Source organism: Glycine soja, chromosome 15, assembly GCF_004193775.1.
Source record: "Glycine soja cultivar W05 chromosome 15, ASM419377v2, whole genome shotgun sequence".
Classification (NCBI taxonomy): Eukaryota; Viridiplantae; Streptophyta; class Magnoliopsida; order Fabales; family Fabaceae; genus Glycine; species Glycine soja.
The window spans coordinates 29,707,648-29,731,553 of NC_041016.1; positions in this window are offsets into that span (position 1 = coordinate 29,707,648).

Here is a 23,906-nt window from a genome sequence, read left to right on the forward strand (position 1 = left end):
AGGAAAAGTGGTGGAGGAACAAGATGACGAAGCACCCCACGCTTCGAATAAAGATATTCCGGCAAAGGGGCCCCCGGAGAAAAAGGATGGTAAAAAGGAGGTGTCGCTAGAGGAAGCCAGCGAGTTCCTCCGGATAATTCAGCAGAGCGAATTCAAGGTTATCTTATGAGCTCCGAGCCTCATCGGGCTCTGCTAGTAAAAGTTCTGAACGAGGCCCATGTGGCCCAAGATATCTCGGTAGAAGGATTCGGAGGGCTGGTCAACAATATCACTGCCAACAACTATCTTGCCTTCGCCGAAGAAGAAATCCCCGCCGAGGGGAGAGGGCATAATAAGGCTTTACATGTATCGGTCAAGTGTATGGACCATATCGTAGCCAAGGTGCTCATCGATAATGGTTCCAGTTTAAACGTGATGCCTAAGAGCACTTTGGAGAAATTACCATTCAATGCTTCCCACTTAAAGCCGAGTTCAATGGTGGTTCGTGCCTTCGACGGCACTCGCCGAGAGGTTAGGGGGGAGATCGATCTCCCAGTACAAATAGGCCCTCACACCTGTCAAGTCACCTTCCAAATAATGGATATTAACCCCCCCTACAGCTGTCTGTTGGGGCGCCCGTGGATCCACTCAGTGGGAGTTGTGCCCTCTACTCCACCAAAAGTTGAAATTCGTAGTGGAGGGGCACTTGGTCATCGTGTCAGGCGAGGAAGACATCTTGGTGAGCTGCCCATCCTCTATGCCTTATGTGGAAGCCGCAGAAGAATCATTAGAAACCGCTTTCCAGTCTTTTGAGGTGGTCAGCATTTCCTCCGTGGACTCCTTCTCTGGGCAGCCTTGTCTGTCCGATGCAGCAGTAATGATGGCCCGAGTTATGTTAGGGAACGGTTACGAACCCGGAATGGGTTTGGGCAAGGACAACGGCGACATAACTAGCCTGATAAACGCCAAAGGAAATCGTGGGAAGTATGGTTTAGGCTATAAGCCCACTCAGGCGGATATGAACAGAAGCATCGCGGGAAGGAAGAGCAGTGGTCAAAACTCGTGTTGGAGACAAGAAAGTGAAGAAAGCCCGCCCTGCCACATAAGTAGAAGCTTTATAAGCGCGGGTCTGGGAGACAAAGGTCAAGTGGTCGCGATATGCGAAGATGATGTTCCGAGTACATTGGATTTGGTATGACCATGCCTTCCTGATTTCCAGCTGGGAAATTGGCGAGTGGAGGAACGCCCCGGCATTTACGCAACGAGCATAATGTAAACCTTTACGGTTTTAAAAGCTCTATAGTTGGGCCTAGGCTTTAGAGTTTTTCCTTTTGTTAAGGCTTTGTGTCTTTTGTTTTTGAATTTATAATACAAGGATCTTTCTTCATCTGTTCCTACGTCTCTACCCGTTCTCATTCATTTGCATGTTTACTTCTTTTTCTGAAACGGCAGATCCGATGACGAGTCCCCCGAAGGTACTAATACCTGGGACCCGCCTATCGACTTCGAGCAAGAAATGAGCCAAACGGAAGATGAAGGAAACGAGGATGTGGGACTTCCCCCAGAATTAGAAAGAATGGTCGCCCATGAGGACCAAGAAATGGGGCCTCATCAAGAAGAAACAGAGCTGGTAGACTTAGGAATTGGCAGTGGAAAAAGGGAAGTAAAGATAGGTACAGGTATTACCGCACCTATCCGTGAAGAATTAATAATCCTGCTAAAAGACTACCAAGACATCTTTGCTTGGTCATACCAAGATATGCCCGGTTTGAGTTCTGACATTGTACAGCACCGATTACCTCTAAATCCCGAGTGTTCCCCGGTAAAGCAGAAACTAAGAAGGATGAAGCCCGAAACATCCTTTAAGATAAAAGAAGAAGTGAAGAAGCAATTTGACGCTGGATTTCTGGCCGTCGCTCGGTATCCAGAATGGGTTGCCAACATCGTACCGGTCCCTAAGAAAGATGGGAAAGTACGAATGTGTGTGGATTATCGGGACCTGAATCGGGCCAGTCCCAAGGACAATTTTCCTTTACCACACATCGATATCCTCGTAGATAACACGATCAATTTCGCTTTATTTTCCTTCATGGACGGTTTCTCTGGTTACAATCAGATAAAGATGGCGCCCAAGGATATGGAAAAGACTACTTTCATCACCCTGTGGGGGACGTTCTGTTACAAGGTGATGTCCTTTGGACTCAAGAATGCCGGGGCAACTTATCAACGGGCCATGGTAGCTTTGTTCCATGATATGATGCATCAAGAGATCGAGGTCTACGTGGACGACATAATTGCTAAATCTAAATCCGAGGAAGAACACCTTGTCAACCTGCGGAAGTTGTTCGAAAGGCTTAAGAAATATCAATTAAGGTTGAACCCCGCTAAGTGTACCTTTGGGGTCAAATCAGGGAAATTACTTGGTTTCATTGTTAGCCAGAAAGGGATAGAGGTAGACCCTGAAAAGGTGAAGGCTATCCTTGAGATGCCAGAACCCCGTACAGAGAGGCAAGTCCGAGGTTTCCTGGGACGCTTGAATTATATTGCCAGATTCATATCGCAGCTCACCGCCATTTGTGAGCCGTTGTTCAAGCTCTTACGCAAAAACCAAACTGATCGCTGGAATGAGGATTGCCAAGAAGCTTTTGGAAGGATCAAGAAGTGCCTTATGAATCCTCCCGTGCTTATGCCACCAGTACCTGGAATGCCTCTCATTTTGTACATGACAATCTTGGACGAGTCAATTGGGTGTATGCTGGGGCAACATGACGAATCCGGAAAGAAAGAGCGCGCTGTTTACTACCTGAGTAAGAAGTTCACGACCTGTGAAATGAATTACTCGTTGCTCGAAAGAACGTGTTGTGCTTTAGTATGGGCATCCCATCGCCTAAGGCAGTACATGTTGAGCAATACTACCTGGTTGGTATCCAAGATGGACCCGGTTAAGTACATCTTTGAAAAGCCAGCTCTCATGGGACGAATCGCCCGGTGGCAAGTCCTGCTATCCGAATTTGATATAGTCTACGTCACCCAAAAGGCGATAAAAGGAAGCGCCTTAGCAGATTATTTGGCTCAACAGCCTCTTAACGACTATCAGCCCATGCATCCTAAATTCCCGGATGAGGACATCATGGCCTTGTTTGAGGAAAAATTGGACGAAGATCGGGACAAATGGACCGTATGGTTTGACGGAGCGTCAAACATTCTAGGTCATGGCGTTGGGGCAGTATTGGTCTCTCCGGACAATCAATGTGTACCCTTCACAGCCAGGCTAGGATTCGACTGCACCAACAACATGGCCGAATATGAAGCATGTGCCCTAGCCGTCCAGGCAGCGATTGACTCCAATGTCAAACTACTCAAGGTGTACGGCGACTCGGCATTGGTAATCCATCAGCTGAGAGGGGAATGGGAAACTAGAGATCCCAAGCTGATACCCTACAAAGCCTATATCAAGGAATTGGCTAAGACCTTCGATGGGATCTCCTTCCATCATTTTCCCCGCGAGGAAAATCAAATGGCGGATGCACTTGCTACTTTGGCGTCTATGTTCCAGCTAACGCCGCACGGGGATCTACCCTACATTGAATTTTGGTGTCGTGGCAAACCCGCGCATTGTTGCCAAGTAGAAGAGGAACGGGACGGAAAGCCTTGGTATTTCGACATCAAGCGATATGTCGTAAGCAAAGAATACCCGCCAGAGATTGCCGACAATGATAAGAGGACATTGAGAAGGTTGGCAGCCGGTTTCTTCATGAGTGGAAGCATACTGTATAAGAGAAATCACGACATGACACTCCTGCGGTGTGTGGATGCCAGGGAGGCAAATCACATGATCGAGGAAGTCCATGAGGGCTCGTTTGGAACACACGCCAATGGGCATGCTATGGTGAGGAAGATCCTAAGAGCAGGTTATTACTGGCTTACCATGGAAAGTGATTGTTGTGTCCATGTGAGGAAATGCCACAAATGTCAAGCGTTCGCAGATAATGTCAATGCCCCACCACATCCTCTGAATGTCATGTCCTCCCCTTGGCCTTTCTCCATGTGGGGAATAGATGTCATCGGGGCCATTGAGCCCAAGGCCTCGAATGGTCATCACTTCATCCTCGTAGCGATAGATTATTTCACCAAGTGGGTCGAGGCGGCTTCCTATACCAGTGTCAAGAGGGGTGTAGTGGTCAGGTTCATTAAGAAAGAGATCATCTGCCGATATGGTTTGCCAAGGAAGATTATCACGGACAATGGCACCAACCTGAATAACAAGATTATGGGGGAAATGTGCGAGGAGTTTAAAATCCAACATCACAATTCCACACCCTACCGGCCAAAGATGAATGGAGCCGTGGAAGCGGCCAATAAGAATATCAAAAAGATTATCCAAAAGATGACCGTGTCATACAAGGATTGGCACGAAATGCTCCCATTCGCGTTACACGGTTACCAAACTTCAGTGCGAACGTCAACTGGGGCAACGCCGTTCTCATTGGTATATGGGATGGAGGCTGTGTTACCGTTTGAGGTGGAAGTCTCGTCATTAAGGATCATGGCAGAATCCGGATTAAAGGAATCAGAGTGGGCTCAAACGCGCTATGACCAGCTCAACCTCATTGAGGGTAAGCGCTTAACGGCCATGAGTCATAGGCGCGTGTACCAGCAAAGAATGAAGAGTGCATTCGACAAGAAAGTACGCTTGTGCAAGTTCCATGAGGGAGACCTTGTGCTAAAGAAAATGTCACATGCTGTCAAGGACAATCGAGGGAAATGGGCCCCGAACTACGAAGGGCCTTTTGTTGTGCAGAGGGCTTTTTCCGGAGGAGCCCTGGTGCTTACCAACATGGATGGCGAAGAGCTACCTGCACCCGTGAATTCTGTTGTCGTCAAGCGATATTACGCTTAGGATATGGGGCAATTAAGGATGTCGCTGCATGTTCTTTATCTTTATGTGTCTTCTGGATTTCCCCCAGGGATTTCCCGTCTGTTGTATCTCTTGTTACAATCTTTTCAAAGAAATGAATGTGGATTCGAGGCCTTAGTCCTCACGTTGGTTTCAAACCTTGCGTTGATTTGTGATCACCTGAGCCCTTCCGCACAGTTCATGGGATGCCCCAAGCGCTTAATTAAAATTGGACCTAAACCAACTTTCACTAAATTTACTGCCTTTGAAAACATTCATGCATACGCATACGCATGCATATTGTTGTGGTAAAACGGGGGCAGGATCGTCTTGAGCTACCTTCTGGGGTGAGGACAAAACATGGACAGCAGAAACCAATCAAGGTAAGACAACGACGCGGTCAAGATTGGCCATACCTGGTTGTTTATTACTTGCAGGTACTTAGGAATGGATGCAAGTGGGGATAGGGTCACGATCGACTGATCGTTGCCTTTTCTCTACGCTAGACAAGCAGAGAACGTCGCTGCAAGGCAGCCCCGTATCCTTTGTATTCGCGGTTTTCTTTTACTATTTGTTTGTTTTAAAAAGTAAAAATAAGTAATCAACGCCTAATTCTAACCTAAGTAAGTTCAATTTAGGCAAGACGCTAATCCATGAGAAAGGAGGGGACATGGTTAATGTTCCCCTCAAAAAAAAAATGCAGGTTAGCTCGCCTGGGCGAGCCACCCCTGCACCAAAATATAAGAATGACGAAAGGGGGGACGTTTTTGCATTCAAAAACTTCTTTTCCCCCTTTCAAAAGCCATACCCACGGGATTTACGAGCTTGCAGCCCTAGGGTCATCATTTTTCGCATTTTTTGATTCCGTTTCGCGCTGTTGTTCATCACCAACAAGTAAGTATTCCATCCCTAAGCTTTCTAGCTTTTCATTGGTGTATTTTGATCTTCTTTTTGTGCTCTAAAGTGTGGGAATGTGCTCAAATATGTGGGGCAATTTTGGTTTGTTTTCTTGCTTGATTGGGTTGGATTGGGGGTTTGTATGGGATGGCCCTAGGCCTATAATGCATTTTGAAACAATGGGACATGCCACATTGTCCCTGTTCTCTTGCTATTGATGCCTAAACGCGCGCCCACCAAGTGTTCGGTGAAATGCCTCAATGGCATTAGCGCGTGATTTTTATAAGGAAACAACCTGTGGGACATTTTGGTTTGCACATATTTTCTATTTTTTTTGGGACATGCATTCGTTCCCGAAAAGGTTAGAGTAATTGCCCCACATATATTCTAGGCCTAGGAACCAAAGTTTTATGCATAAGAACACAAGAGGAGGTGCATATTGGGTAAAGTTACCCTTTTTTGGCCAGCAATCAGCTATGGGCCACGCTACAATAATTTCCCTACGCCTAGATGGTTAGGAATTTTGCTCATCATAAATGTGTAGGTTTAGAATAGGTAGCAAAATACCTTTGGCAATTTACACTTTGGATATGGTAGCAAAATACTTGGATGTATGTACATATAATTTTTGGTAGTCAAAATGTCTCACAAAAAATATATATATGTTGCATGTTATGTAAAGAAAATACCTTACAAAAATACCTTTTAATTTGAATACAATTTTAGTCGGCAAAAGAAAATATACTTGAATTTGCATGCGGCTTTAGGTAGTAAAAAAAAAAACACTTGAAAAGAGCATGAAATGTAGCACCTTATTGTGTAGATAGTCAAGATTCATCATGAAGTTTGTGTATGTATAGGTATTAGAAATACCAGAATGTGCACGTATGCAATTTTTGATAGCCAAAGTGCTTTGAGTATGCATGTATGTAAATTTAGCAAAGGAAATGCGTGTGATGTAGGTAACAAATACACCTTGGAAGTACATGTAAATAATCTAGGTAACGAAGGTGCCTAGATTGTATATGGGTGCATTTTTCTTAGTTAATAGAATGTCTTGTGCAAGTGAACGTTCGTAAAGAAGTATGCGCATAAGCTTGCTCTAAATTTACATTGATGTTTGTATTTATTGGAGGGGTTTGTATGCCATTTTTGTTTTAAGGGTAGCATTTCTTGGTAAAACTAACTTTCCAAATGTTTGCCTTCGCAGGAATGGCCCCGAGGAAGCTTGCCTCAAAGAGGTCCAGGAAGGACAAGGCGGCCGAAGGAACTAGTTCCGCTCCGGAGTATGACAGTCACCGCTTTAGGAGCCCTGTACACCAGCAGCGCTTCGAGGCCATCAAGGGATGGTCGTTTCTCCGGGAGCGACGCGTCCAGCTCAGGGACGACGAGTATACTGATTTCCAGGAGGAAATAGGGCGCCGGCGGTGGACATCACTGGTTACTCCCATGGCCAAGTTCGATCCAGAAATAGTCCTTGAGTTTTATGCCAATGCTTGGCCAACAGAGGAGGGCGTGCGTGACATGAGATCCTGGGTAAGGGGTCAGTGGATCCCGTTTGATGCCGACGCTATCGGCCAGGTCCTGGGATATCCGTTGGTGCTAGAAGAGGGCCAGGAATGTGAGTATGGCCAGAGGAGGAACCGATCTGATGGGTTCGATGAGGAGGCCATCGCCCAGCTGCTATGTATACTGGGACAGGATTTTGCCCGGACTGCTGCAGGGAGGCGAGTGCGAATCATGCGCACCAACATGACCACCCTGACCCAGATATGGATGACGTTGCTCCTCAGCAACATCCTGCCCAGCGATCATAATTCCGACCTCCCCCTGCCGAAGTGTCAGCTGGTGTACGCCATCCTGACGCGGATGAGCGTCCATGTGGCTCAGTTAATCGCTGATGCCATTTATATTTTTGCAGGTATGGTGCCTACCAGGCACCCTTTGGATCCAGATAAGTCCAACAAGGCCCTGGGATTTCCCTCGCTGATCACAGGACTCTGCCAGTCGTTCGGGGTCCCCGTTGCACCTACCAAGGTAATTCGGCCGCCCATCACCCGGGCTTTTATTGAGAAGTACTGCACCCAGAGACAGGCTCAGGGTGATGCTCCACAGGCCGCAGACGCGCCACCACCACCTCATCAGGTTGGCCAGGCTGGGGCATTTGACATGGAGCAGTATTTACGGCATTTGGTTCGCCAGCAGGCAGCCAACCACCGGGCACATATGCAGACCCATGATTGTCTGTACCAGATGAGCCTCAGCATGCAGAGCCAGGGCTTCGCTTCTTTTTCATGCCCTACTCCAGACCAGTTCAGGGCAGAGGTCGCATGGCCTGGAGATTGGCCTAAGGCCCAAGCAGGGGAGGCACCCCCAGAAGCTCCCGGCGGTGGAGAAGAGACCCACGAGGACGAGGAGATGGCCGATTTGCTTGACTTCTTGGGAGGGAGTGGAGATACATGACTGGGAGATCCCCAGATTCATGTTTTTCTTTCGTATTTCTTTTATCATTTATATGTTATTGTTTTGACTTGAGAGACTAATGTTTGTTTTTGTTGTTTCGATTGTCATTTGTACAGCGCATACATTTTTGTTTGGATTGTTGCGTTAGTGTTTATATATCATTACTATCGATGATGTTTGAAATTCTGGAACCGTGTAGAGTTCTTCGTTTAGGAACATCGTCCAAAAATATATATGTAAAACAAACAAAAATCATGATAAAAGTAAAAATAGAAAAGAAAAAATGAAATGAAAAAGAGAGCAAATGAGAAAAGAAGAGAGCAAGTAAAGAAAAAGAGAGCAAATAAGGAAAAAGAAAGCAAGTAAGGAAAAAGATGGAAAAAGAAAAATAAGTTGTCTAGCTGAAAAACCGACATGCTTTTGAAAAGAGATGACTTCCAACTTTTCTTTGAAAAAAATTCACTAATCATAACCAATTTTTGGAAAATGTGTGTGTACACCTGAAGGGTGAATGCTGTGAAAATTTTCCCGGACGCCCAAAATGGACTCGGATGAATGCACAAATTGATAAAAGAACATATTTTGGAAACATTGGGTTGACTAAAATAGAGGAAATGAATCCTGAGCCCTAGCATCACATGACCATAAAAATTTGACACTTGAGTGTCCGCATAGGTGCATGCATGACCAGTTTTGCATAAAATTTCCGAATCCTCATTTTTGCATTTGTGTCATGGAAATAATGTGGGGCATCCCTTTTTATCCTTGAACCAAACCAAACCCTGACATGTATCATGTCTAGCCATTCTACAAGCCTTGAGCCAAAATCCTAACTCACCATAAACCTTGACCCAGGGTGAGAATGTCAATCCTTACCCTCGGAAGCAAAAAGAAGAGAAGGAAAATTTCCAATCAAAGATAAAGTAGAAAAAAGAAGAGAAGGAAAATTTCCAATCAAAGAGAAAGAAAAAAAAAAAGGAAAGCAAATTCCCAATCAAAGAGTGGGAGAAAGAAAAAAGAAAAGAAAGAAAATTCCCAACCAAAGAATGGAAGAAATTAAAAAGAAGAAAGCTCCGGGTCAAAGAAACCAAAAGAAATGTGCAGAGAGGTCCTTGGACCAGACAATATCTAAACAATACAGAATTGTCACCAAATGAACAAAAGAAGGAAAGGAAACCACGACCTAAAATGGTCTTCCCCCTTTAATTGCCAACCAAAATCTTGTGCGCTAGCGACTTTTTCGCCCCGCACTAAACAAAAACAGAAAAGGAAAAAGCCAACCAAAAATCAAAAACCAAAAACACACAAAAGCCGAAAAACCCATCAAAAGAACCCATTCCCAAGGGAAGTCCTATTGATCCATGATCACGCATGTAATTTTTGATTTGATAGCAAATAATTTGCAAAGTCAAGTCATGACATATCTATGGTTCGGAATTAGGATGAAACACTTACCTGTGCGAGATTGATACACTTTGAGTGATTTTCTTCTATTTTTGTCGAACCCAGTGTTTCCTCTTGTCGCAACCTACCCTTCGGTGGGAGGGCGACGCGAGACTCGCGGGATGCGTGTTCCACGAAAGGAATACGCGCGGAGTCGCCACCAACGTTTATTTGAGGAAAACGTCGGAAAAACCGGAAAAGACGCGATCTACGAACTTTTAAGTGAAAGGTTCGGGAGTTGTATTTACGCACGGGGAAGGTATTAGCACCCCACACGTCCGTCCCAAGGGACGGCAGCCTTTAATCGAATGTGCAAACATGACTTTGATTTTTATGTTCCCTTTTATGTTCTTATATCCTTTATACCCTTTTTATATTTTTCCTTTTTTGTGGTCGACAAGGGTGTTTCCCTTTGCTCCTACGTATTCCTCAATTTGGGATGAGAAAATCAGACCTACGTAGTTCTTTCGGAACAAAGTGTTTTGTTAAGTTGTTTTTGTCTTTTTTGCAAAATATGTTTTTATTGAACAAAAGGTCATTTAAGGTGTTGAACCATTAAAGGGTCTTTTGATTTTGAAAGGGGAGAAACGTTAAGGCGTTGGACCATTAACGATCTCTTGTTTTTTTTGAAAGGAGAGAAACGTTAAGGCATTTGGACCATTAACGATCTCTTGGGGTGGTCGACAAAAGCGGGGCTTTTGCTCCTACGTATCCTTAATGAGGAACTCAGACCTACGTAGTTCTTTCTTATCAAGCGATTCTTTACTTAAGTGGTGATCATTTTAAGGCGTTGGACCTTAAAAATGATCCATTTTACTTAGTGAGAAATTGAAATGACAAACTTCAAAAGCTTATTTTTATGGACGAGCTTGACTAGGCGAATTGATTTTAGCCTTTAGTTTCACTTTAGTTATTAATCAATTCGATTAAGAATGAGAAATCCCAAAGAGAAAACGTCCGATTGATTTTCCGCTTTATTTTACTAAAAGATGTCTTTTTGATTATTATATTATTTTTTACCTCTTTTTGATTTCCAACGTGGTTACGGCACGACCGAACGGTCGGAATTTATTTTAACCGAAGTTAATGGATAATACAATTCAAACGTTCGGTGGAAATTTATTTTATTTTTAAGTTAAGCGAGAAATGACTTAAGTAAAATGGCTTAAGCACGTCAACAGGGGGTATAAAAAGTAAACAAAACGAGAATAAAAATGCACGAAACACAATGTGGACCACTACGGGTACATAGAATGAATCGAAAAGCTTGGTTCGAGGTACTTACCCGTTGAAGATCGAAGAACGATGAAGAACGAATGAAGAACGTCGAAGAACGGTTGAAAGCTTTGCGAGATTCCTCACGGAAAACGTTACGGAAACGTTTCGGAAGCGCCTCGGCTTAGATTTTCTTCACGGAAACAATTTTTCCAAGCAAATTCGAAAGAGAGAGAAGTGCCTAAGGGGCTGGACCCTTTCCTTCTTGCTTTCCTCCCCTATTTATAGCAAAATAGGGGAGGTGGTTGCCGCCCAGCTCGCCCAGGCGAGCTCAGCTCGCCCAGGCGAGCAGGGTTGCTTCCTCCAGAAGCAACCGCCTTCTGGAGGAATCTTCTGGAGGGCCCAAATGGGCCTGGGTGCTATTTGCACCCCCATTTTTACTAAGTACACCCCCCTCTGCTATTTTTTGGTGATTCTTTTTTCGTAAAGTTACGGAAACTTACGAATTTCGTAACGATACTTGTTTTCTTTCCGTAATGTTACGGAACCTTGCGGATTACATAATCATCCCCTTTTTGACTTACGGAATGTTACGGAACCTCACTTAATTATGCAACGATGCTTCCATTTGATTTCCGGTGTGTCACGGAAACTTACGGATTGTGCATCAATATTTTTTTGGTTTTTCGGCATGTCCTGGAATTTCACAAATTGCCTAATGATGGGTGCCAAGCACCTCACGAGGACCAAAGAATGGTCGCACGTCATCGAGCAAAGGTCCCCGGACGAAATTAGGGTATGACAGTTGCCCCTCTTTACTTGTCTTTTATTGGAGATAAAAGGAAAGTAAAGATAAGACACTAATTTCGTTCCTCTCGATTTGGCGAGAGTCGCGGGTGACCATAAAATCTCCACATGCAAATGACTTGTTGTTCCCAAAATTTCACAAATTGCCTAATGATGGGTGCCAAGCACCTCACAAGGACCAAAGAATGGTCGCATGTCATCAAGCAAAGGTCCCCGAAAATTAGCGTATGACACTAGTTTGGCTCCTCCCGGTTGACGAGAGTCGCGGGCGACCATGAAATTTCCGCATGTAAATGACTTGTTGTTCCCGGAGGAACAAAAGGTGCAGAAGACTATGTCAGTCTCTGCATGCTATCAAGCGTTCTGTCTTACAGATAGCAAAAGAATGTTTATACGGATAACCACTCGGGTATTCCGCGTATCATCGGCCGCGCTCTGGATGATACAAGGGTGCAGAATGACCAAACTTGGTCTCTGCTTGTCATCGGGCCTGCCGCCTCTGGATGACAAAAGGGTGCGAATAACCGTAAGGTATCTCCGCGTATCATCGGCCGCCGCCTCTGGATGATACAAGGGTGCGAATAACCGTAAGGTATCTCCGCGTATCATGGGTGCAGAATGACCAAACTTGATCTCTGCTTGTCATCGGGCCCGCCGCCTCTGGATGACAAAAGGGTGCGAATAACCGTAAGGTATCTCCGCGTATCATGGGTGCAGAATGACCAAACTTGGTCTCTGCTTGTCATCGGGCCCGCCGCCTCTGGATGACAAAAGGGTGCAAATAACCGTAAGGTATCTCCGCGTATCATGGGTGCAGAATGACCAAACTTGGTCTCTGCTTGTCATCGGGCCCGCCGCCTCTGGATGACAAAAAGATGCGGATAATCGTAAGGTATCTCCGCGTATCATGGGTGCAGAATGACCAAACTTGGTCTCTGCTTGTCATCGGGCCCGCCGCCTCTGGATGACAAAAGGGTGCGAATAACCGTAAGGTATCTCCGCGTATCATGGGTGCAGAATGACCAAACTTGGTCTCTGCTTGTCATCGGGCCCGCCGCCTCTGGATGACAAAAGGGTGCGAATAACCGTAAGGTATCTCCGCGTATCATGGGTGCAGAATGACCAAACTTGGTCTCTGCTTGTCATCGGGCCCGCCGCCTCTGGATGACAAAAGGGTGCGAATAACCGTAAGGTATCTCCGCGTATCATGGGTGCAGAATGACCAAACTTGGTCTCTGCTTGTCATCGGGCCCGCCGCCTCTGGATGACAAAAGGGTGCGAATAACCATAAGGTATCTCCGCGTATCATGGGTGCAGAATGACCAAACTTGGTCTCTGCTTGTCATCGGGCCTGCCGCCTCTGGATGACAAAAAGGTGCGGATAACCGTAAGGTATCTCCGCGTATCATGGGTGCAGAATGACCAAACTTGGTCTCTGCTTGTCATCGGGCCCGCCGCCTCTGGATGACAAAAAGGTGCGGATAACCGTAAGGTATCTCCGCGTATCATGGGTGCAGAATGACCAAACTTGGTCTCTGCTTGTCATCGGGCCCGCCGCCTCTGGATGACAAAAGGGTGCGAATAACCATAAGGTATCTCCGCGTATCATGGGTGCAGAATGACCAAACTTGGTCTCTGCTTGTCATCGGGCCCGCCGCCTCTGGATGACAAAAAGGTGCGGATAACCGTAAGGTATCTCCGCGTGCTACTAGCTCTTGAGTCATGGCAACAAAAGGCGGTGTGGTCGACAAAAGCGAGGCTCTTGCTCCTACGTATCCTCCCATGAGGAATTCAGACCTACGTAGTTCTGGATAACTTGTGAGACTTGAAAAAGTCTCGTTGTTTTCTCCACTAAAATGCAAACATGCTTTAGCAAAGAGACAAATATTCCAACTGACTTAGAGCAGCATATGCCTTTTTGAGTGAAAAACAATGCGTCTACCGGGGAAGGAGAGTCTGCTGATGAAATCTCCCATAACCATAAATGAGATTTTGGATGTTAGCATTTCGTTTCTAAATGATCATTTAGAGGAAACACTGGGTTCGAAAAAAATAGAAGAAATCTACTCAAAGTGTATCAATCTCGCACAGGTAAGTGTTTCATCCTAATTCCGAACCATAGATATGTCATGACTTGACTTTGCAAATTATTTCCTATCAAATCAAAAATTACACGCGTGATCATGGATCAATAGGGCTTCCCTTGGGAATGGGTTCTTTTGGTGGTTTCTTCTTTCGGCTTTTGTGTGTTTTTGGCTTTTGATTTTTCTGGCTTTTTTCTTTTTCTGTTTTTGTTTAGTGCGGGGCGAGAAAAAAAAAGTCGCTAGCGCACGGGATTCTGGTTGGTAATCAAAGGGAGAAGACTATTTTAGGTTGTGGTTCTCTTTCCTTCTTTTTTCGTTCATTTGGTGACAATTCTGTATTGTTCAGATATCGTCTGGTCAAAAGACCTTTCTGCACATTTCTTCTAGTTCTTTGATCAAGAACTTTCTTTCCTTCCTTTTTTTACTTTCTCCTATTCTTTGGTTGGGAATTTTCTTTCTTTTCTTTTTGACTTTCTCTTTGATTGGAAATTTTCCTTCTTTTCTTTTTTTTGCTTTCTCCCACTCTTTGATTGGGGAATTTTCCTTCTTTTCTTTTTTGCTCCCGAGGGTAAGGATTGACATTCTCACCCTAGGTCAAGGTTCATGGTGAGTCAGGATCTTGGCTCAAGGTTTGTAGAATGGCTAGACATGATACATGTCGGGGTTTGGTTTGGTTCAAGGATAAAAAGGGATGCCCCACATTATTTCCATGACACAAATGCAAAAATGATGATTTGGAAATTTTATGCAAAACTGGTCATGCATGCACCTATGTGGACACTCAAGTGTCAAATTTTTATGGTCATGTGATGCTAGGGCTCAGGATTCATTTCCTCTATTTTAAATCAACCCAATGTTTCCAAAATATGTTCTTTTATCAATTTGTGCATTCATCCGAGTCCATTTCGGGCGTCTGGGAAAATCTTCACAGCATTCACCCTTCAGGTGTATACACATTTTCCAAAAATTGGTTATGATCAATGAATTTTTTCAAAGAAAAGTTGGAAATCGTCTCTTTTCAAAAGCATGTCATTTTTAGCTAGACAACTTATTTTCTCTTTTTCCACCTTTTTCCTTACTTGCCTTCTTCTTTTTTTCTTATTTGCTCTCTTTTTCATTTCATTTTCTTTTCTTTTCTATTTTTATTTTTATGATGATTTTTTTTTGTTTATTTTACATATATGCTTTCGAACGATGTTCCTAAACGAAGAACTCTACACAGTTCCAGAATTTCAAACATCATTGATAGTAATGATATATAAATACTAACGCAACAATCTAAACAAAAATGTATGCGCTGTACAAATGACAATCGAAACAGCAAAAACAAACGTTAGTCTCTCAAGTCAAAATAATAACATAGAATAAAAATGACAAAAGAAATATGAAAGAAAACATGAATCTGGGGATCTCCTAGTCACGTATCTCCACTCCCTCCCAAGAAGTCAAGCAAATCGGCCATCTCCTCATCCTCGTGGGCTTCTTCTCCATCGCCGGGAGCTTCTGGGGGTGCCTCTCCTGCTTGGGCCTCGGGCCAATCTCCGGGCCATGCAACCTCTGCCCTGAACTGGTCTGGAGTAGGGCATGAAAAAGGAGCGAAGCCCTGGCTCTGCATGCTAAGGCTCATCTGGTACAGACAATCATGGGTCCGTACATGTGCTCGGTGGTTGGCCGCCTGCTGGCGAACCAAATGCCGTAAATACTGCTCCATGTCAAATGCCCCAGCCTGGCCAGCCTGATGAGGTGGTGGGGGCGCGCCTGCGGCCTGTGGAGCATCACCCTGAGCCTGTCTCTGGGTACAGTACTTCTCGATAAAAGCCCGGGTGATGGGCGGCCGAATCACCTTGGTAGGTGCAACGGGGACTCCGAACGACTGGCAGAGTCCTGTGATCAGTGCGGGGAATCCCAGGGCCCTGTTGGACTTATCTGGGTCCAAAGGGTGCCTAGTGGGCGCCATACCTGCAAAAATATAGATGGCATCAGCGATCAACTGAGCCACATGGATGCTCATCCGTGTCAGGATGGCGTACACCAGCTGGCACTTCGGCATGGGGAGGTCGGAATTATGATCGGTGGGCAGGATGTTGCTGAGCAGCAGAGTCATCCATATCTGAGTCAGGGTGGTCATGTTGGTGCGCATGATCCGCACCCGTCTTCCGGCAGCAGTCCGGGCAAAATCCTACCCCGGTATACATAGCAGTTGGGCGATGGCCTCCTCATCGAACCCATCAGACCGGTTCCTCCTCTGGCCATACTCGCATTCCTGGCCCTCTTCCAATACCATCGGATATCCCAGGAGCTGGCTGATAGCGTCGGCATCGAACGGGATCCACTGACCCCTAACCCAGGATCTCATGTCACGCACGCCCTCCTCTGTTGGCCAAGCATTGGCATAAAACTCAAGGACTATTTCTGGATCAAACTTGGCCATGGGAGTAACCAGTGGTGCCCACCGCCGGCGCCCTATTTCCTCCTGGAAATCAGTATACTCGTCGTCCCTGAGCTGGACGCGTCGCTCCCGGAGAAACGACCATCCCTTGATGGCTTCGAAGCGCTGCTGGTGCACAATGCTCCTAAAGCGGTGACTGTCGTACTCCGGGGCGGAACTAGTTCCTTCGGCCGCCTTGTCCTTCCTGGACCTCTTTGAGGCAAGCTTCCTCGGGGCCATTCCTGCGAAGGCAAACATTTGGAAAGTTAGTTTTACCAATGAGACATTACTCTTAAAGCAAAAATGGCATATAACCTCCTCCCATAAATACAAACACCAATGTAAATTTAGAGCAAGCTTATGCGCATATTTCCTTACATACGTTCTCTTGCACAAGACATTTAACCGAAAAAGTGCACCCATATACAATCAAGGCAGCTTCGTTACCTAGATTATTTACACGTACTGCCAAGGTGTATTTGTTACTTACATCACACACATCTCCTTGGCTGAATTTACATACATGCATACTCAAAGCATTTTGGGGTACCAAAAATTGCACATGTGCACATCTTGGTATTTCTAATACCTATATATACGCAAACTTCATGATGAATCTTGACTATCTTCACAAAAAGGTGCTACACTTCATCCCTTTTTTCAAGTTTTTGCTACCTAAAGCCGCATGCAAATTCAAGCATATTTTCCTTTGCGGACTAAAATTGTATTCAAATTAAAAGGTATATTTTTTGTAATATGTTTTCTTCACATAACATGCAACATATTTATATATATATTTTTTTTTTTTTTGCGAGACATTTTGACTACCAAAAAAATTATATATACATACATTCAAGTATTTTGCTATTCATACCCAAAGTGTAAATTGCCAAAGGTATTTTGCTACCTATTCTAAACCTACACATTTATGATGAGCAACATTCCTAACCCTCTAGGCATAGGGAAAATATTGTAGCGTGGCCCATAGCTGATTGCTGGCCAAAAAGGGTAACTTTACCCAATATGCACCTCCTTTTGTATTCTTTTTGCATAAAATTTTAGTTTCTAGGCTAGGACATATGCGGGGCTATTACTCTAGCTCTTTCGAAAATGAATGCATGTCCCAAAAATATGTGCAAACCAAATTGCCCCATGGGTTGTTTCCCTACAACAATCACGCGCTAATGCCGTTGAGGCATTTCACCGAACACTTGGTGGGCGCGCGTTTAGGCATCAATAGCAAGAGAACGGGGACAATGTGGCATGCCCCATTACTTCAAAATGCATTATAGGCCTAGGGCCATCTCATACAAACCCCCAATCAACTTAATCAAGCAAGAAAACAAACCAAAATTGCCCCACATATTTGAGCACATTCCCACAATTTAGAGCACCAAAAGGAGATCAAAATACACCAATGAAAAGCTAGAAAGCTTAGGGATGGAATACTTACTTGTTGGTGATGAACAAAAGCGCAAACGGAATCAAAAAATGCGAAAAATGATGACCCTAGGGCTGCAAACTCGTAAATCCCGTGGGTATGGCTTTTGAAAGGGGGAAAGAAGTTTTTGAATGAAAAAACGTCCCCCCTTTCGTCATTTTATATTTGGTGCAGAGGTGGCTCGCCCAGGCGAGCTCAGCTCGCCCAGGCGAGCTAACCTGCACTTTTTTTTTTTTTTTTTTTTTTTTTTTTTGAGGGGAACATTAACCATGTCCCCTCCCTTCTCATGGATTAGCATTTGCCTAACTTGAACTTACTTAGGTTAGAATTAGGCGTTGATTACTTATTTTATTATTACTCTTTCCTTTTTAAAACAAACAAATAGTAAAAGAAAGCTGCAAAATACAAAGGATACGGGGCTGCCTTGCAGCGACATTCCCTGCTTGTTCGCACAGAGAAAGGCAACGATCGGTCGGTCGTGACCCCATCCCCGCTTGCGTTCATCCTTAAGTACCTGCAAGTAATAAACACCAGGTATGGCCAATCTTGCCGCATCATTACCCTACCTTGATTGGTTTCTGCCGTTCATGTTTTGTCTCACTCCAGAAGGTAGCCCAAGGTGATCCTGCCCCTGTTTTACCACAACAATATACATGCGTATGCGTATGCGTATGCATGAATGTTTTCAACGCAGAAAATTTAGGGAAAGTTGGTTCAGGTTCAATTCTAATTAAGCGCTTGGGGGATCCCATGAACTGAGCGGAAGGGCTCAGGCGATCACAAATTAACGCAAGGTGTGAAACTAACGTGAGGACTAAAAGCCTCAAATCCACGTTCATTTCTTTGAAAGATTGTAACGAGAGATACAACAGACAGGAAATCCCTGGGGGAAATCCAGAAAACGCATAAAGATAAAGAACATGCAGCGACATCCTTAATTGCCCCAGCTTCTAAGCATAATATCGTTTGACGACATCAGAGTTCACGGGTGAAGGTAGCTCTTCGCCATCCATGTTGGTAAGCACCAGGGCTCCTCCGGAAAAAGCCCTCTTCACAACAAAAGGCCCTTCGTAGTTCGGGGCCCATTTCCCTCGATGGTCCTTGACAGCATGGGACATTTTCTTTAGCACAAGGTCTCCCTCATGGAACTTGCGTAAGCGTACTTTCTTGTCGAATGCACTCTTCATTCTTTGCTGGTATAAGCGCCCATGACTCATGGCCGTTAAGCGCTTACCCTCAATGAGGTTGAGCTGATCGTAGCGTGTTTGAGCCCATTCTGATTCCTTTAATCCGGATTCTGCCAAGATCCTTAATGACGGGACTTCTACCTCAAATGGTAACACCGCCTCCATCCCATATACCAATGAGAACGGCGTTGCCCCAGTTGACGTTCGTACTGAAGTCCGGTAACCGTGTAACGCGAATGGGAGCATCTCGTGCCAATCCTTGTATGACACGGTCATCTTTTGGATAATCTTTTTGATATTCTTATTGGCTGCTTCCACGGCTCCATTCATCTTTGGCCGGTAGGGTGTGGAATTGTGATGCTGGATTTTAAACTCCTCGCACATTTCCCCCATCATCTTGTTATTCAGGTTGGTGCCGTTGTCCGTGATAATCTTCCTTGGCAAACCATATCGGCAGATAATCTCCTTCTTAATGAACCTGACCACCACATTCCTCGTGACATTGGTATATGAAGCCGCCTCGACCCACTTGGTGAAATAATCTATTGCTACAAGGATGAAGCGATGACCATTCGAGGCCTTGGGCTCAATGGCCCCAATGACATCTATTCCCCACATGGAGAAAGGCCAAGGGGCGGACATGACATTCAGAGGATGCGGTGGGGCATTGACATTATCCGCGAATGCTTGACATTTGTGGCACTTCCTCACATGGACACAACAATCACTTTCCATGGTAAGCCAGTAATAACCTGCTCTTAAGATCTTCCTGGCCATAGCATGCCCGTTGGCGTGCGTTCCAAACGAGCCCTCATGGACTTCCTCGATCATGTGATTTGCCTCCTTGGCATCCACACATCGCAGGAGTGTCATGTCGTGATTTCTCTTATACAGTGTGCCTCCGCTCATGAAGAAACTGGCTGCCAACCTCCTCAATGTCCTTTTATCGTTGTCGGCAATCTCTGGCGGGTATTCTTTGCTTTCGACATATCGCTTGATGTCGTAATACCAGGGCTTTCCGTCCCGTTCCTCTTCCACTTGGCAACAATGTGCGGGTTTGCCACGACACTGAAATTCAATGTAGGGTAGGTCCCCGTGCGGTGTTAGCTGGAACATAGATGCCAATGTAGCAAGTGCATCCGCCATTTGATTTTCCTCGCGGGGAATATGATGGAAGGAGATCTCATCGAAAGTCTCAGCCAACTCCTTGATGTAGGCTTTGTAGGGTATCAGCTTGGGATCTCTAGTTTCCCATTCTCCTCTCAGCTGATGGATTACCAACGCTGAGTCGCCGTACACCTTGAGTAGTTTGACATCGGAGTCAATTGCTGCCTGGACGGCTAGGGCACATGCTTCATATTCGGCCATGTTGTTGGTGCAGTCGAATCCTAGCCTGGCTGTGAAAGGTACACATTGATTGTCCGGAGAGATCAACACTGCCCCAACGCCATGACCTAGAATGTTTGACGCTCCGTCAAACCATACAGTCCATTTGTCCCGATCTTCGTCCAACTTTTCCTCGAACAAGGCCATGATGTCCTCATCCGGGAATTCCGGATGCATGGGCTGGTAGTCGTTAAGAGGCTGTTGAGCCAAATAATCTGCCAAAGCGCTTCCTTTTATCGCCTTTTGGGTGACGTAGACTATATCAAACTCAGATAGCAAGACTTGCCACCGGGCGATTCGTCCTGTAAGAGCTGGCTTTTCAAAGATGTACTTAACCGGGTCCATTTTGGATATCAACCAGGTAGTATGACTCAGCATGTACTGCCTTAGGCGATGGGATGCCATACTAAAGCACAACACGTTCTTTCGAGCAAGGAGTAATTCATCTCACAGGTCGTGAACTTCTTACTTAGGTAGTAAACAGCGCGCTCTTTCTTCCCGGATTCGTCATGTTGCCCCAGCATACACCCCATTGACTCGTCCAAGATTGTCATGTACAAAATGAGAGGCCTTCCAGGTACTGGTGGCATAAGCACGGGAGGATTCATTAGGCACTTTTTGATCCTTCCAAAAGCCTCTTGGCAATCCTCATTCCACCGGTCAGTTTGGTTTTTACGCAAGAGTTTAAACAACGGCTCACAAATGGCGGTGAGCTGCGATATGAATCTGGCAATATAATTCAAGCGCCCCAGGAAACCTCGGACTTGCCTCTCTGTACGGGGTTCTGGCATCTCAAGGATAGCCTTCACTTTTTCGGGGTCTACCTCTATCCCTTTCTGGCTTACAACGAAACCAAGCAATTTCCCTGATTTGACCCCAAAGGTACACTTAGCGGGGTTCAACCTTAATTGATATTTCTTAAGCCTTTCGAACAATTCCGCAGGTTGACAAGGTGTTCTTCCTCAGATTTAGATTTAGCAATTATGTCGTCCACGTAGACCTCGATCTCTTGATGCATCATATCATGGAACAAAGCTACCATGGCCCGTTGATAAGTTGCCCCGGCATTCTTGAGTCCAAAGGACATCACCTTGTAACAGAACGTTCCCCACAGGGTGACGAAAGTAGTCTTTTCCATATCCTCGGGCGCCATCTTTATCTGATTGTAACCAGAGAAACCATCCATGAAGGAAAATAAAGCGAAATTGGCCGTGTTATCTACGAGGATATCGATGTGTGGTAACGGAAAATTGTCCTTGGGACTGGCCCGATTCAGGTCCCGGTAATCTACACACATTCGTACTTTCCCACCTTTTTAGGAACTGGTACGATGTTGGCAACCCATTCTGGATACCGAGCGACGGCCAGAAATCCAGCGTCAAACTGCTTCTTCACTTCTTCTTTTATCTTCAAGGACGTTTCGGGCTTCATCCTCCTCAATTTCTGTTTTACTGGGGGACACCCGGGATTTAGAGGCAACCGGTGCTGCACAATGTCAGAACTCAAACCGGGCATATCTTGGTATGACCAAGCAAAGATGTCTTGGTAGTCTTTTAGCAGGATTATTAATTCTTCACGGATAGGTGCGGTAATGCCTGTACCTATCTTTACTTCCCTCTTTCCACTGCCAATTCCTAAGTCTACTAGCTCTGTTTCTTCTTGATGAGGCCCCATTTCTTGGTCCTCATGGGCGACCATTCTTTCTAGTTCCGAAGGAAGTCCCACATCCTCATCTCCTTCATCTTCCGTTTGGTTCATTTCTTGCTCGAAGTTGATAGACGGGTCCCAGGTATTAGTACCTTCGGGGACTCGTCATCGAATCTGCCGTTTCAGAAAAAGAAGTAAACATGCAAATGAATGAGAATGGGTAGAGACCAGGAACAGATGAAGAAAGATCCTTGTATTATAAATTCAAAAACAAAAGACACAAAGCCTTAACAAAACGAAAACTCTAAAGCCTAGGCCCAACTATAGAGCTTTTAAAACCGTAAAGGTTTACATTATGCTTGTTGCGTAAATGCCGGGGCGTTCCTCCACTCGCCAATTTCCCAGCTGGAAATCAGGAGGGCATGGTCGGACCAAATCCGAAGTACTTGGAACATCATCTTCACATATCGCGAACACTTGACCTTCGTCTCCCAGACCCGCACTTATAAAGCTTCTACTTATGTGGCAGGGCGGGCTTCCTTCACTTTCTTGTCTCCAACGCGAGCTCTGACCACTGTTCTTCCTTCCCGCGATGCTTCTTTTCATGTCCGCCTGAGTGGGCTTATAGCCTAAACCATACTTCCCACGATTTCCTTGGGTTTTTATCAGGCTAGTTATGCCGGCCATTGTCTTTGCCTAAACCCATCCCGGGTTCATAACCGTTCCCCAAACATAACTCGGGCCATCATTACCGCCGCATCGGACAGACAAGGTTGCCCAAAGAGGGAGTCCACGGAGGAAATGCTGACCACCTCAAAAGACTGGAAAGCGGTTTCTAACGATTCTTCTGCGGCTTCCACATAAGGCATGGAGGATGGGCAGCTTACCAAGATATCTTCCTCGCCTGACACGATGACCAAGTGCCCCTCCACTACGAATTTCAGCTTTGGTGGAGTGTAGAAGGCACAACTCCCACTGAGTGGATCCACAGGGCGCCCCAACAGGCAGCTGTAGGGGGGGTTAATATCCATTATTTGGAAGGTGACTTGACAGGTGTGAGGGCCTATTTGTACTGGGAGATCGATCTCTCCCCCTAACCTCTCGGCGAGTTGCCGTCGAAGGCCGAACCACCATTGAACTTGGTTTTAAATGGGAAGCATTGAATGGTAACTTGTCCAAAGTGCTCTTAGGCATCACGTTTAAACTGGAACCATTATCGATGAGTACCTTGGCCACGATATGGTCCATACACTTGACTGATACGTGTAAAGCCTTATTATGCCCTCTCCCCTCGGCGGGGATTTCTTCTTCGGCGAAGGCAAGATAGTTGTTGGCAGTGATATTGTTGACCAGCCCTCCGAAACCTTCTACCGAAATATCTTGGGCCACGTGAGCCTCGTTCAGCACTTTTACTAGCAGAGCCCGATGAGGCTCGGAGCTCATAAGTAACTCTAGCAGCGAGACCTAGCCGGGGTTTTGTTGAGCTGTTCGATAACCTTGAATTCGCTCTGCTGAATTATCCGAAGGAACTCGCTGGCTTCCTCTAGCGACACCTCCTTTCTACCATCCCTTTTCTCTGGGGGCCCTTTGCTGACATATCTTTATTCGAAGCGTGGGGTGCTTCGCCATCTTGTTCCTCCACCACTTTTCCTTTTCCTTTGACGTCGGCGGGTTGGACTGGTAGGTCCGGAGGTGCGAACACACGACCACTACGGGTCACACCGCTCAGCCCCGTGATATTTGTTACTTTAGCTGACAGCGAGCTGACGTCAGTGACTTCTTCTTCCTTCTTCCCTGGAGGTGTATATCTCCACGGGACCGCGTGACTATTTTGGTACGGGAAAGGAACAGGTTTGGCATTAAGGGGTGCCCGGGCTTTTGCGAGGCTGCACTTTTAGTGAAGTATATCACCAAGGGTTTGGGCTTCGCAACACCACTCCCCTCCGTAGATTGCATGCATATATGCTGCTCTTCTTTTCCTTTAATGCCGACTTCTAGTCGACCTTGGTCTATCATCCGCTGTAACAATTCC